We start from the raw sequence: 6,000 nt of genomic DNA on the forward strand, positions 1-6,000 counted from the left end.
TTGCTCTCCAATTACATGGAAATGGTCTTCCAGGCGATCATTTTGGAGTTAATTGAGTAGCTCGATCCTTCTTCAGCTGTTGTTACACAATTAAACGGTCACCATTAATAAAAGTGCTACTGGTAACACTACTTAAAAATGAACTTCATAATTAGCTTTAAAAGGTTCTCTATTCCATGTAATTTGAAAGTGATTTATTTATATATAATTTTTTTTTCCAAATTGCTATATTTTCTTAACTCTCATAATTTAAAGAAAATAAATAACTTATTGAAAAAATAAATAGATTCTAAAAAGCAAGATAATATTTTAGAAAGAAAAAACAATTACAGAGAGAGTATGATTTTCCCACCACTGGTAAAAATAATAATCAGCCTCTGATCTGGTTAGTAACACAACTTTCAAAAGTTGAATTTTATGATTTAAGAAAATAAATAACTATAATTTAATAGTTTTAAATTGCCCATTTAACTTTTGAAAGTGGACACAAATTACCATATGTTGTATTTTAAGTACTCACAGTGACATAAATTTTGCTGAGGGATCTTTGGGTGTTGTGACCAATAATAAAATAATAATAATTATAATTATTTTCCTTAATATTTAAACTATTAAGGTCAAAGAACTTTTATTTCAAGAAATTTAAATAATGGCATTGTGGAACTTTTAATTTCTGAAAAGGTTTTATTCATTTAACATTTTTATGAGTGGGATTTGAGTAATAGACAACTTTGCAGTGTCACTGATTTATATTGATATTTTTTTTATAATATCTATAACTTAGTTAAGCATAATCAGATCTAATGTGATAAAGAAGATAATCAGTTTAATTGAAAAAAGAAAATGTTCATAATTTTATAAAACTTGTTAATTCAGCAATAAAATTATTGTCGCAACAAATTTAAGTTTATACAACAGTAAAAAATACTGTTTTCATTTTTGATAATTAAAAAAAAATCTTATTAGTTTATTATACATTATATCACTATTCCATAAATATATAAAACATTATTTATTTTTTTTATACCACACAGAATTAGTAAAAATGAATTACTCTAAAAAAAGATTTGTTTCATTTCAAAAGAAGTATACTCCCTTACAATATATACTTTTAAAATACATCTTTTACAGCTGTTGATAGATGCTGCCCTAATATTTCCAACATGAAATATATAAAAATATTTCAAGAAATCAGTAATTATTAAAATTTTATAATTTTTAAAACTTGCTGGTAATGACAAGTAAGTTTTTTTGGAATCTATTAACTTTTTATCCTTGAAAATGGTTACTTTAATTCTTAAGTGTTATTATGAGGTAACACTGGCATAATTAAAAAAGTATTGTAGAATTTTGGACATAATCAGTATTACTAAACCTCTCTTTTACCTTTATACTTCATGGATACAGAGATTGTTATAAAAATAATAAAAAGATATGTTTCAAATTATAGAAATTCTACTGAATCTTATTTTTATAAATTTGTATGGTACCAACTTATTGTAAACCAAAACATTTGACATGTCACAGTAATAAAAAGTTATTGGTTGCCTGTACATGATGTTTAAGTGTCAAGATTTAAATCCTAGAAATAAAATTATAAGTTTTATGCGATAAGAGTCCAGCAATATCATTAAATGCTATACATTTCTCCAAATACTACTTTCCACAATGTACATATTTCTATATCTTTTTTTTTACAATTTCTAAACCAAATATTAATCGTAAATTATTTATTTATAATTTGATTAAATGTTTAAATTTTTTTTAGTGAATTATTGTAAAGAAAGAAATAATAAAAATAACTACAATGTGTTTATAAAGTTACATTTGGGAATCAGACTCCTAAAATATCTGAACATGAAAATAATAACCATGATTTTACTATATTGGTAGCATAACACCAGCTCTGCACTGAACAGCAACTTAATCATTTCTGAAGTGAAATAGGCTTCAGATGTATGCACAGCTTATCAGTGACACAAAGCCTCATACATTCATCAATGACAATTCAGAAGAAGATTCAGTGGATCTATTGGCTTGCGAGATTGCAACCAATGACTACTTTTGAATTAAAAACCACCACATGAAAATTATATTATATTCACTTGAGATTGCCAACTAAAGTCAATTGATGGATTGTTAGGTACAAAACATTCCAGCAGCTATCTGATTATAATAAGTCATTTGAATCTATGTTGGAGTGCTATATAAGGAGTACAAAGAAATCCTGGACTCAAGAAGTAAATCTTAAAATAAATTTGAATTCTCAAAGATCTGAAAAAAATGGCTCTACTTTATAGGTAAGAAATTTCAGATGGATTTCAACTAAGTGTTAAAATAATGAATGTTTGGGTGGGTGTAGATATTCATTTGGTGTGGTAGAAAAAAGAAAAACAAGGTATTATTTGGTGATGGCAGTTATATTTCATGTATCTGGTTATTTTCATCAACATGATATGGCCTAATGAACAATTGTGAATTAAAAAAAATTGAACAAAAATATGACAGTCTCAAAATAAATGTAATTTGTAAACGCTATGCCATTACAAATAATACAAGTAACAGGTCATTATTATTTTTAGAACATAGTGACATTATATCTAGACATACGGGAATTACATTCAATATTAAAAATTATGGGTGAAATGTAATATTTTAACAAGATGGTGGACCTCTGCTTTATGGTAACATTTTTCTGCATATGAAATTTCAAAAGAGTTTATTAGGAGAGAGTGAGTTGAAGACATGGCCATCATGATCATCATGACACATCTTTAAGCTCTTACCTCTAAGGTAATACATGAGGCATATATAATATATGTATAATATAATAATATTGGATGTTAGAAAGCATGTTTGAAGGCTATTAAAATGGTCACAACTGATATGTTTTGTCAAGTATTACACATTCAGAGTATACACATTCAAGTATTACACATTCAGATATTTGTAAAACAACTTGTGGTAGTAACATTAAATTAATTAAAAAAAAAAAGATTGGTGAGATTTATTCTAACATAGATTTGAACTACAATATTTGTTATGAATGATTATAAAATAAACAGTTCTGGTACTTCTATAAAAATAAATAATTCTGAGACTGCCATCATGAAGTTACAAATATCTGTATAACAGAATATGAAGAGATTAGATGATTGTAATAAAATCTATATTAAAAACCTTGCTTTCACAAAATATCAGAGGATAAAAAAAAAATTATAATAACCTTTTTATATTTACAATCTAAAGTGTAAACAAGCTATGTTAAATTAACACCATGAGTATACAAGGTGGAAGAGACCTTACTCAAATAATACACATCTTAGTTATGCAAAATTGCAATGACAATATTCTTGATCAACTAACCAGTCAGTATTAACTAATTGAAATAAATTTTACTATTTCATGTTTCAAGAAATAGTGATGCTGCATCTACCTGAGTAATAATTATCAATTTGGCAGTACCAATAAACGATACTGATAACACTTAAATATGTTTGTACCGTGTTCAATAATATTATTTTGTTAAAATACATATTAATGTTTATACAAAATAATAAATTAGAAAAAATGATATAAAGCATATTATGGTATTTTTAAAATACATATAATTATTATACTATATAGATATTTGTACCAATAACATTTTTAATTACATTAATAGGTACATAAAATCATTGTTCTGTGACATTTACTACTTGAATACTGCATATGATAGATTATGAATACACATATGATAACACCTTAAATTGTACACAGACAGAATAAAGAAATCTATAATCTAAAATTTTAAATTAATATTTATAAATATGGTACGGTAAAGTTAGCACAGGCATATAACTATTACAGCACATAATGGTAGCATCATAAAAAGGCAAAATCTTATGCTAAATGTTATATTAAGTACATTCAGAGTAGTAAAGTACACATAATAAACTGGAATTTCTTTTTACAAACAGTTAAACATCAAATTTATTTTAAGCTAATAGTTTTTTTTTAATGATAATACACAATTGTAATGTAATATAATAAAGAAGAAATAATAACCCTGTGAGAGTTCAGAAATTTACATTTTATTGTTAAAATGTTCAGTTTTAAACTTATTAAAAAAATAAAAAAGTAATATTTATGTAGAGTAATTCAGAATGTTTGATTTAATTGCCCAACTAATTTGCAAGGTAAAAATTCAGAAATTAGATAACAAAAAAATTAGAAATTACAAAATGTACACTATTACTGTCCTTTCTAAATCAAGTGATTTTTAAGTAGTATGCAAAACACATCATTTATGCTAAATGGTACAGCTCTTTTTACAAGAAAATAATGAATATATTACACCACAATTTAATTTAACAGAATATTACAAAAAACAAAAAAAAAATTAATTTGTGAAAGAGTTTTAAATAAATTATTGGACCCAACATTCTTGATTTGAAAGTTTATTATTAAAAAAAATTATTTTTCATTCTTTTATGAGGAATTTTTTGGAGGTTTGGCTTCATCCCATTAAAACATGATTTTATTCAGTCAGTGAACAGGAAACTGACTCCCCGATTGATATATTTCTCCATAAATCAGATGAAGGGTTCAATGGCTTTTTCAGGATGCCATTACAGACCTACATGGATCCAACCTACACTCACAGAATTCAGAATGGAAAGAAGGAACAAAATAAAGCAAAAAAATGAATAGTGAGAAAAGGATGGTATGTTGACAGAAAAACTATAACAAGGTAAATAATCCTTACTAATAATAGCTCAAGAAAGACCTTCTTCATTCAGCTACCTATTTTGCTCACAATCTTCAGAGATAGTTGAATTTTTCTCAGAATAGAAGCAGTGCATTACTGACCAATGATTTTGCACTGAGCAGTCTAAATGTATACTCTAACAAAAATTGATTTTCCTCCAGAAATAAAAGCAATACTAGATATAAAGTTGTAAAGAAACATAATTTATCTCCTGCATTGTGTACCATCTAGAAATATTAATTTAATTATAAACCAGCCAGAACTCCACTGGAAGAGTTTAAACTGTAATAAGCCAAAACTCTTGATGTGAGCAATAATAAAATTTAATTCCTAACGTGCATTTTAATAAAAATAAAGTAATATGTAACTACAATAATTAGATAATGATATTTTTTTATTAACAAAAATGTTTTAATATGAAAATAATGGTAATTTGCAAAGATTGTTTGACAAATGGTAAGGATGCAGTAGTGTTCCTAAACAAAAATAATGTTTAGTTTACATTATGAAGCTAGAAGAGATTTATTTAGTAATTTGTTTGTCTTTCTAGTCCTTCTCCACAGAATAATTCTTGAAATAGAAAAAAAGAAATGGTGAGTCTAGCTGAATTCTAGCTGATATCAGTGTGAAAGCTTCAGCATAGTTTAGAGGATGAAAGAAAATTGAGTTTAACACATATTTTACTTATAAAGATAGGATTATTAACTATAGCTCTTTAGAGAACAATTATAGAAAAAAGAGAAAAGGAAAAAAGAGACTGAATGTTATAGACAAAGTAAAGAAGGTCATTGTAGCTGATACAGTGGAGGGAATAAAATCCTCCATTAATAATAAAACTAGTAATAAATTTCCCCAAAATAAAAGAGCAGCATGGGGAGGAGCAATTGGAAACAATGGTGGTATAAAGGAACTGCTACTTGGCATAACATTATATAAAGGTGATTGAAAATTTATTACATGTATAAAGAAATAAAAAAACTATTTCATCAGATTAATTCACAGGAATATCGAGCATGAAACATATCATGCTTATAAAACAGATTTTAAATTGATTGCAGTACATTTTAAGATAAAAGATCTGAGTTTGAGCAAGAACTGAAATCGATTTAAATCAAGCATTTTCAGAGACTGATGTGGAAAGATTGTATTATTTGTATTTGTTCATTTACAATACTGCTTTCTGTGTATTTTGGTTTGTTCACATTCAATAGTATGATAATACTCTCTTGTACTCCCAATGGCATTATCTG

Source organism: Lycorma delicatula, chromosome 6 (genome assembly GCF_047948215.1).
Source record: "Lycorma delicatula isolate Av1 chromosome 6, ASM4794821v1, whole genome shotgun sequence".
NCBI classification, from domain to species: Eukaryota; Metazoa; Arthropoda; class Insecta; order Hemiptera; family Fulgoridae; genus Lycorma; species Lycorma delicatula.